This window comes from Lissotriton helveticus, chromosome 1_2, assembly GCF_964261635.1.
Source record: "Lissotriton helveticus chromosome 1_2, aLisHel1.1, whole genome shotgun sequence".
Lineage (NCBI taxonomy): Eukaryota > Metazoa > Chordata > Amphibia > Caudata > Salamandridae > Lissotriton > Lissotriton helveticus.
The window spans coordinates 181065681-181076857 of NC_136058.1; positions in this window are offsets into that span (position 1 = coordinate 181065681).

Sequence of the window (11177 nt, forward strand, 5' to 3'; positions counted from 1 at the left end):
GACTTGGGCCTTAAGTACGCCATGTTGTTCCCGACCAGACTTCGGATCGAATATGAGGTATGTACGTTTTTCTTTGATCGCCCGGACAATGTTAGTGACTGGCTCGACTCTTTGCCCAAGAAAGATGATCGATCCGGGACCCCGGTGGCGCCGACGCTGGCGTGCCAGAGTGAGAGTGACACTGTGGATCCTGGCGTCTGAACTTTTCTACTATTTCAGCTGAGTCTGGACATTTGTTCTCTTGTTTTTATTTTAGATTGGCCCGAGGGTGGCGGGGGGTGAATGGGGACTCTTTCTCCTCCTGGGTTCTTTGTGTAGATTAGTTTTATGACGGGGCGACAGGCACACTGCAAGTTGGGGAGGCTCATGAGTCGTACGCAGGGGTGCAGGGTGGGGGGTGTTGTAACGGGATTAAGTTGGGGTGGTGGGGGAGTGTGTGTGTGTTTCTTTTTATTCACAAGGCATCGTATTGTTTTTTTCATCTGCTCTGGTCATTGGGTCTTGTGTGGGTACTGCTCTGCCTTCTTCTTGGGGATGCGGGGTGGCGAGTTGAGACTGCTGTGCTGGAATGTCAATGGATTGGGAGATAGGATAAAGCGAGGGGTTGTGTTACAGTTCCTTAGACGCCATTCCCCCGTCATTGTCCTATTGCAGGAAACGCATCTCATAGGTAATGCGTGTCAGGCCATGAATAGACGTGGATATCGGCTGGTGGCTCACTCTGGGTTTACTTCTGGCTCCAACTGGCTCCAGGGGGGCTAGCATTCTTATCCGGTCTTCTCTCCCTTATGAAATCGATGAAGTGACGCGTGACGACAGGGGGCGCTACGCGGCGCTCACTGGTAGATGGGAGGGAAAGACACTGTCCATACTCGGTGTATATCCCTCCGGGCCTACAGGCCTCAACTGACGCTGATCTTGGCAGGGTTATATTAGGGCTTCCTGAGGGCCTCCTGATCCTTGGTGGGGATTTTAATTCGGTGGTTTCTGGTACTTCTGATCGTTGTCCCCCTAGGGATTTGGCTAGGTCCCAAATGTGGCTGAGTGACTTGCTCGAAACCTTTGGATTGATAGACAGTTGGAGGTTGATGCACCCTACTCAGTTGCAATACACCTTCCACTCTGGGGCCCATGGCAGTCTCTCCAGGCTGGATTACTTCTTAATGCCATCGTTCCAGTCCTCCTCCATTAGAGAAGTTCGCCAGCTTCCCAGGGGTATTTCTGACCATTCCCCTCTGTGGCTTTGTTTTGAGGTCGGGGTGGGCAGTGAGGGTAGAGTTGCCCCTATTAATCCCTGGTACTTCCGCAATCCCAAAACCCGCTCTGAACTTGTGAAAGCTATTGACCATTACTTTAATGAAAATGTGGGGTCTGTTTCTTCTTCTGTTTCACTGTGGGAAGCCTTTAAGACGGTTATTCGTGGGCAGTCCCTGTCGCTGATTGCTGCCGCCAAGAAGGCTGACAATGTGGAACTTGTACGCTTGGAAACTGAAATAACTGCACTTGAGGATGATCTTGAATCAGGAGTCTCTCGCGCAAAGCTGCACTCCCTCAGTTTGAAACAAGCCGATTATAGAGCTCTCGTTACTGATGCGGCGAAAGTGATGTATAGAGAGCAACAGGGTAGGTTGTATGACGTGGGAGACAAGGCTGGTAAATTGCTTGCGTGGTTGGACAAGAAACAGAGAGTGAATCGTGTTGTTCCGGTGATTGAGAGGCCTGATGGTGAGTGTGTTACGGACCCAGTCGGGATCGTTCAGTGTTTTGTACACCACTTCAAGACTGTGTATTCCTCGGTCTGTGATAGAGATGAGGAAGACTCACGCTTGCTGCTGCGGGACATCGCATTGCCCTGCCTTTCTGACGCCGATAGAGACCTCATGGAGGCACCTCTTACGGTGGATGAAGTCGCGGTGGCCATACGTTCCCTTCGTTCTGGCAAGGCAATGGGCCCCAATGGTTTACCCATTGAACTGTACAAGCTGCGACCCGACAAAATGGCGCTCTACTTAAGGGGGATGTTCCTTGAGGCTTTGGAGTCTGGTTCCCTTCCTGCTGATCAACGACTTGCTACCATTGTAGTTATCCATAAGGAGGGTAAGCCGCGGGATCGTTGTACTTCGTACAGACCTATTTCTCTACTTAATGCTGAACCTAAAATTCTAGCTAAATTGTTGGCTAATCGCTTGATTAAGGTGATCGGAGACTTGATCCATCCGGATCAGTCCGGTTTCATCCCACATCGCAACACCGCCCTTAATCTTCGCAGACTCCATGGCGTTCTCGCGAGAGCTGAGACACTCACTGAGCCGGCCATTTTGGCTTCCCTTGACGCTACCATGGCCTTCGATACCTTCAAGTGGCCCTACCTTTGGGCGGCCCTCTCGAAGTTTGGATTTGGCCCGGTGTTCATCGCCTGGGTGAAGCTTCTTTACGAGAGGCCTTTGGCTCAGGTGGTAGTTAACGGGAAGGTGTCCGGTGTTTTTACACTTGGGCGTGGTACGCGGCAGGGCTGCCCGCTGTCTCCGCTGCTTTTTGCCCTCGCTTTAGAACCGTTGGCGGAATGGCTCCGTTGGGAACCTTCAATGCGGGGCATTCGGTGGACTCCCGATCTTGAGGATCGTATCTCGCTATACGCGAATGACATCCTTCTCTACCTCACCTCCCCTCGGAAGTCCTTGAATGTACTTTTTGATGTTTTGTCCTCCTTCGGAAAGAACTCGGGTCTCAATATTAATTGGGCTAAATCCTGCGTCTACGTTTTGGCAGGAGATCTCCCTCCATTGCAGCGTAGATTTCCAATTCAAGTAAATGAGACCGGCTTTAAGTACTTGGGAATTTATGTCTCCTTGGACCCCTGTGTGCGCTACGAGAGTAATTTGTTACCCCCCCTTCAGCGGCTCAAGCTTGATGTCGCACGCTGGCGTAAGTTGCCACTGTCACCACTCGGTCGTGCGGCTCTTCTCAAGATGATGTCGCTGCCTCGATTTTTGTATGCTCTTCAGAATTCATTTGACCCAGTTCCTTCGGGTTATTTTCGTGAAGTTGAGAGTCTACAGAGGCGACTGTTCTGGGATGGGCGCGCGCGCATTGCTCTTTCCAAACTTACGCTGCCGTGGTATGACGGTGGCATTGCCCTCCCAGACATCAAGCGTTATTATTAGGCTTCTCAGTTGAGTGCGGTCAACCATGCGACTTACGTCCCCGGACCTGCCCCGGCTTTCGCTATGGATAAATATCTTCTGCCAGGAGGGAATTTCAACAGGGCGTTGTATTCCAAGGGGCTCTGTAGAACACTGACCGGCCCTACTAGAATTGCTGTACGGGTGTGGCAGGACGCGAATGCGGCATTGGGGTGGTGTGGTAGATTTACCCGCGCGGCCCCTTTGTATGATTCTGAATGTTTGGGACATTTGTGGAGAACGAAAGGCTTTGATAAATGGGATATGATTGGTATAAGTAAGGTAGGTGATCTGTGGTCTAAGGGTACCGTTAAGTCCTTCGATGTGTTGAAGGCGGAGTACGAGCTCGGAGACACGGAATTCTTTAGGTACGCTCAGGTCCGTCATGCTCTATTGTCAGTTTTTGCTGTGGGTGATGATATTCCTGAGTCCTCCCCCCTCGAGGACCGCATCCTGGATGGCCATGTGCCAGACAGCACAATTTCATTGATCTATAAGAAACTGATCAATAGTAGAGCTAATTTGCTTACGCGCCTTAGGGCTTTGTGGAGTGCTGACGGACTAGAGCTAGATGACGAGGACTGGCAATCTGCTCTGTCCTCGCCTAAGGAAGTTGCCATACCTGCTCGCCTTAGGTTTTTCCAGCTTAAGATCCTCCATCGTGTGTATGTTACTGGTCCGAGTCTGGTTCGTATGGGTTATTCTTTAGACGGGTTGTGTAAGCGTTGTTGCCGTATGACTGGCACCTTCCTCCACATTCTATGGGAATGTCCGGAGGTGGTTGAGTTTTGGTCCCGAATACATGCGGTGATGGAAAGGGTTACTGGTGTGTCGCTGCTGCCTGAAGCCAGGCGTTGTCTGCTGAATGTCTGGGAACCTAACGACTACAACACGGCGCAGATTAATTGGGCGACCCTTGGTAATATGGTTGCGAAGAGAGACATCGCTCAGCTTTGGGGCTCCCACTGTATCAAAATGGAAGGAAAGCATGGATTGGTGCATGTTTCGGGAGAAAACTGTGTATCTGTCACGGGCAGGCCCAGGAAATGGGGCAGGATCTGGTCACAATGGAACGCATATCGTGGGAATGTATGTACTCCCCCACATGATTCATCTCCCGATTCCTCCTTGTCCCCCTAACTGGCATTCCGATTTCTGTCATTGATTGTATTATTGCTTGTTTCCTCCCTGTTCCCCTCACCCCCCCATTAATATTGATTGCACTATATGTACTATACGCTGGAGCTCTGCCTGCATGGACTCATGATCATGCTTCATTGTATTTCTTGCCTTGTGAGTTTTGTTAACTTGCTGATTTGAATATTTTCAATAACATTTTTTTTTTTAAAAAAGATGGCTCACGAGGGTCACTTAGGACAAACTATGAAAAACAAGCATTTGCAATGCAGTGGGTCTCGCATTGGGAGGGTTTGAGCTGTTGGTATTGTAAATGACAAATTTAGTATTAATGTGTTGGTTTTGAAAATAGCTAAATTAATAGCTTTGTCATTTGCACTTCCAGTAGTTTTGACTTTCGCAAATGTGACACCTATAGCATTTGTAATGCAATATGTGTTGTATTTATGTTACTTAGATGTATTGATATAACAAATAACAATGGTTTTTAATTTTTTTAAATAATTAATACTTAAATAAAAGTTATTGTAGTTTATAATGGCAATGGCTTAAACTTTTGTAAATAATTTTTGTGAAGATTATGCTCAGTGTATTTTATTGTGACGAAAATCCAAGAACAGAAGTGACATATTAACATCTTTTTGTGACATTTATAATAAAGCTTGAAGTTGAAGTTGGAAAAAAAAACAGATACTGGTAAATCAGTGGAGCTTATCCTCCAGACGATGCTGGTGAAGCTGGACGCTCAACAAAAGCAGATCCACATTCAGCCTCATACTGGACGTATCCTGGCAATGCCTTTGGCTACAATTCAGTCACCATCAAAAAGACAGATGTCTTTCCAAGAGGCACTTGACTTACCCATACCACCTAAAAGGATGACAATGGACAAGGCCATCAGTCCTTTACCTCTTCCACCACCCTCAGCACTTTCTCCACCACCATCAGACTCACCATCACCACAATTAGTTGAAGATCCCCTTTATATCTCACCTCATCGATCCCCTGGAAATAGTAACGGTGGACACAGTGAAGGTATGAAACCTATGGAACACCACCACAACCTGACCCCTGGGACTCCTATGATAGTGACCCTCCAGGGGTCACTGATCCAGATTTATATCCGGCCTGTCCATCCCCTCCTGTTGATTACAATGCATATCTGGAGCTAATAGGTAGGGCTGCTACCTTTCATGCAGCTCCACAAGGAATTCTTCAAAAAAGTTTTCCTCTTTCTGACCTTCTTATCTAAACATAGGGCCACTCAATATAGCATGCTAAAAGGCATATTACACCACCTTTTATACATTTTCCAGGACCCTGTTAGGGCTAGAATAAAAACACCCAGTCAATAGAAATAAAATATAAGGCCTCTCCATCAGTTCCCATATACATTAAGGGACAAGTGCAACCAATTGGCTAGTGATCATCATGGTTCTTAAGTGTGCTAATTCACAAGCTAGTGGATACGCTCCACCACCTGACCAAGAAGTAAGCACATTGATAAGGCGGGGAAATGGGCTGTGGCACAATCTGCAAACCATTAGCGAATCACCAATTCATTGGGTTTACTTGCCCACTGTGACCGTAATCACTGGGACGAAATGGAAGAGGTCCTCCAATATCTCCCAGATGAGCACAGAAAAGGACAAGAAATCGTCTCAGAGGGCAAACTTGTATAAAACACCTCCATACCTTGTACCCTAGACCCTGCTGACACTGCAGCTAGAGGCATCAATACCAGCATCTTGCTTCGATGTGGTTCTGGATTCAAACCAAAAGTACAGCAGAATCTCCTAAATGTAATAAATAACATCTCTTTGGTTCCCAAATTGACAAAGCTCTAGAAAAGATTGAAAAAGACACTGGGATGGCGAAATCAATGGATGCCCTCCAAATAGCTACTTCCCTTGACTCTTCTCACCACTTCAACTATCGTGGTGGTTCAAAAACCACCATTCGGATGCCTCCACCTCCTACCAACATAGTCAAAATTAACATTCCTCTTCAAAAGGTTACTATAAAGGCTCCTACAGGGGCAATAATGTCGAGGGTAGAGGCAAGGATGCTTCCTCACGCGGTGGAACACCTACCGCCAACAATGACTTCCCTCCCCTTCCACCAACCATATAAAACCTGTTGGGGTTGTTTACAGGAATTTTTACCCACATGCCAATCAATAACATCAGACCAGTCGGTGGTGGACATTATCCAACATGGCTATTGTCTGGAGCTCATTACCTCGCCTCCCAACATTCAACCTCACACCCACAGGTTATCACTAGAACATCAAACACCGGTCAAATAGGAAGTTCAAGCTCTTCTTCGCAAGGGAGCTATAGAACCTGTTCCTCTATGCCATCAAGGGTCAGGAGTATGGGCGTGGCTAAGCCAGCAATGGTGGCAGACATGCTCGGGTAGAGCTCCGCTGAGGGCTCCCCTTTCTGGCCACATTTCTCCGACTACAATGATCCGTGGCGGATGAAAGTTGGCAACGAGACACCTGAACGTCCATTACAGGTCCGAGACGAGCTTTGCACAAATTGGCGACTGTACACTGCGTCGAGGCCCTCGGCTCTGTGGCAAGCCGGGCGAGCTCACAACGGGTTGGAAACGAGGATCACGCAAGCCTGGGGTTGAGATCCGCCCACAAGGCCAAACTGTATGGTGCAGTTGATCTGCAGGGACGCCACTACGCAGAGCTGGAGTCGTCCTGCAAAGTGGTGAATGTACGGCGCCTTGAGCCTTCATGCAGCCTCGTCGGGCTGCGGGGCCGCCGCGGACCCTGGTAAGCAGTCCTAGACGGCTGGCAAAAATCGGAGCCAAGTTACGCCGCGGTGCCGCAAGGACTGTTTAACCCGCACTTCGCGTCCCGGGATCTGGCGCAGAACACCCACGGGCCCCATTGGCAGATCCCCACACAGGCCACATCAATTGCCCTCACTGCACCGCTGGGACATCCTCTCACCCGAAGGACTGTTGCGGCCATCCTGGGCCCCCACTGAAGGTATCGGGGTGTTGAAGCCGGGGTTTCTAGCTTAAGACTGGCGGCCTCCTCCGATGTGGATGCCATTGAACTGAGATTTCTGCAGTGGCGCGTCTCGCACACATCACTACTGGCTAGGCTGTGGCGGCTGTTCTCTGACCCGTCGCAGCTCTCCCATTTCGGAGGCTACAGCCCAAAATTTGCCACCTCGCCATCGGCCCCCCTTACTGCTGAAGACAACCTGATCCCCCCCCCCTACGTGTACAACAGAGGTGAGAGCGGGGGTCCGCACGGTGTTATGGTTGAGCCTGTAGCTGGGTACGTGATGGTGGCTGGCACTGAGGGCTACCTGGGCCCCTCCAGATGGGCTCCCACGCTGGGGCACTGCATGCGAGCTGCGACTTCTACGAATTGGAGGCCCTGAAGAATCCTAAACTTGCGGGATCCCCCTGTAGCTGGGCACTGTGTCCTCTACTGGTAGTGACTCGAGAAGGCAGTATGGCAGATGTCTGTGCTCGTGAGTGGGCTTCAGGGGGTGTGCACTTAGTGGTGCCCAGGACCTCTACGGAGAAGCCGCCATAGCAGGGTTGTCCTATACCTACCTGGTTGGGAGACCCAGAAATACTCTGGCATTGGAGGAGCGCCTGGGATCCGGTCCCAGATGAATGGTCCTGGAGCTGAACCTACTGTCTAGACGAGCAGCATACTCGAATCTATTGGAGGACTGGGTTTTGGCTGCTCCTGAGAGGAGCGGGTATGGGGGCACAGGAGTAGCTGTTGAGTGTGTTTCAGCTGGAGGTGGCCTCTGGGATATGGTGGAGACCTCTCTTCATAGCGTCAACCACGTTGGACATCAGATAGTGAAATATCAGCACAAGAACAACGTTGATCTAGATGTCGCGGGGCAGGCGACTCAAACGTGCCCGGCGCATCAGCCCGCCTCAGCAGACAAGAGCCAAGAGAGATGGCAGAAGCGGAATCACAAGCCAAAATGTTCTGCTGTTGAAATATAGGGATAGGGACACAATATTGCAGGAAACCAGGAAATTACACGATATCCAAGTGGACAATCATAAAGTGATGTTCTTTCCTGACTACACCATTCAAGTGCAAAAGCAGAGATACTCGTACATGGCAGTGAAGAGGCGCCTCAGGCAAAACAATTTGAAATACTCTATCATTCCGGGCGCACCTGAGAGTAGTGGCGAATGGGAAAACACACCACTTCCGAGGAGGCCGAGGACTGACTTGACAGGTACTCCCCATCGGGAACTACGTCTTTGTCTGGTCATGCAAGCAGTAAACCAACTGGTGAGGTGCCACGCCGCCGCTGCCCGAGGGGAAAGAAGCTGAAGCACTCGCCACCTTCTCCGAAGATCTGGACCAGATACTGCAAGGACAGCAGGGAGATCTTCAGGCGGTGGCAAGCATCAGTGAAACACCACATGGAGGACAGCTCGTCAGTCTCCAGCCAGCAAGACCAGGCCAGCGATTTCGATGCTGAAGACTTGTCGGATGATCCTCTTACCACGCAAGACTCATATGATCTGCCGGATGTCACCCCTCAGATGGCTGATAACTTTGTTTGATGATCACTATCGTCTACAGCTATTTGAACTTATCTATGTCTCGTGCCTATACACACAAGTATATAGTTACATGCTGTATATTGGCATGTACTGTCAGATATGAAGGACACATATTGTTTGCTTTATTGTACTGTTAACTATTATTATGGTTTCCTCACTATTCAAGGTAGCAGCATTCCTCATATGACATACAGTGACCCTGAGACTCTTTGTTTCATTTTAATAGATGTCTCTCTTTGTAGTTTTATTGGGAGCGACTGGAAACCTTTTCTGGTAGGCTCAGAGTTGAAAAATCCATAACTGGTCAGTGACTGGGGATCCCTGAGGAGACTCTCTTCTCCCCTTGACGCAGTTAGATTATAGGGCACAGCACACCCCCACCGACTTAGATTGTTAGATGCTTCTGCATATGGTTTGGACGATTGCCTTTTGCACATTCGCCCTTTTGGTATTTTTTTTTTTAGTTGGCGCATTTGTCCATTGCACACTGGTCTGTGTGTAAAATTTATTTGAATTTTTATTGCTGTTAATTATTATGATCATTTTTTGGCTTGTCACGTCATAATTCACGGACTGAGTTGGGACAGTTGTGATGACATTGTATACAGGGGGACGCACTCTGGGGCCCAACGCATACGCACTGTACTCCTCCCACGGATGGGCTTGGCAAGTTTGCATGCACCACTAACTTACAAATGATATGGCACCTCTCAGGATCATGACTTGGAATGTGAGGGGCATCCATAGTCCATCACGCCGATACCTTATTTACTCATACCTGAAACGTCATCATGTCCAAATAGCACTGTTACAGGAAACTCACTTGCATAAGTCAGAAATACGACTGCATATGCGCTGGAGGGGTCAGCTGTACGCAACGGACTACTCGGCATATGCGCGAGGGGTGTTGGTGTGGGTAAAGCCGGGGACCCCTTTTCGAGTGGGAGACTCCCACATAGACACAGAGGGTAGATACGTCATAGTTAAGGGTATTTTGGATGTAAATGTAAATGTAGTTGAGCTTATATAGCGCACAGCTACCCGCAGTGGGTTTCCCGGCGCTTGCTTAGGGAACCCTTCCTGGTATTCCCCTGTGAGATAGCAGGGTATCCACAAGGTGAAAGTCAGGCATCCCGCCGCGAGGGGCCGTGTTGGAGATTAAGCAAGCTATTGCCCAGAGTCGCAGAGTGTGAACCCGTGAGTCGAGGAGGCACCGGGGCGAGAATTATCGAGTCCGTGGAATTTTTAGCCCAAGACCCCGCCGAGGCGGGGAATTGAACCCTGGTCCAGGACCGATCTCAGCTTCCGGGTCTGCTGCCTCTAACCCCTGAGCCACACTTCTCCATGGGAGGCAGATACTGCTGGCCTCGCTTTATGCGCCTAACACAGAGCAGGCAGCCTTCCTGGAACTGATCACCCTTAAATTAGCCGGGTGGCACGATATCCCCTTGTTCTCCAGTATTGAATCTTTCATAGATTCACATGCTTGTATCTTCCCCGTCGTCATGGTGGGAGTCTCACGGTAACAGAATGACTATAGCAGTATCATAGAGTAAAACACTGCTTAGAAAGTCCCATAGGGGACCATAATATTTGGTTGCCAAGCCACCTCATTATTTGGACCAAAACTCAGCCAATCAGCAGCCAGCCCTGACATCACACTTCCCAGCAGAGCCATCATACCTCAGATTTCCAACCGCCTTCGTGTGAAGAGGAGGCTCCCTCAGCTCTGCTCAGTTTAACTCCTGTGAACTTTTCACCTTTTTCAACTGAAAGTTTATTTCTACTGGATTAAAGTACTATGCTACTTACTTTACCTACAATGACTGAAAGCTCTAAAAAGAGGCTTTCCGGCCCTGCAGATCCTGTGGAAAACCTAGACTATACTTTGTGGATCCACATAAGGATTGTTTGTACTGTCTCCATCCTAAACATGTCCCTAAAGACTGCAAGCATTGTAGAACCTACTTGGCTAAAACCTTGAGGGACAGAGAGGCACGTTTATTATTGTGGTTTCAAAAGAAGGCCACGTCAGGTTCGGAATCTGAAGAAGAGGTTGATCCAAGAAAAAGTCTGCTGCTTCTGAGGAGAAAATAGACACTAAAAAGCAAAAGACCATAGAAAAAGAAGCTTCTTCATCTTCTTTACCTCAAACACCGTTAAAAAGGTTTTCTGTTTCAAGGGAGGTGTCATCTGCTCCTTCTTCCAAGGTAGGAGTATCTCCAGCTTTGATTCCTGTCAAAACTACGACGACGCAGTTGACGACGTCTTCGTCGACATTGA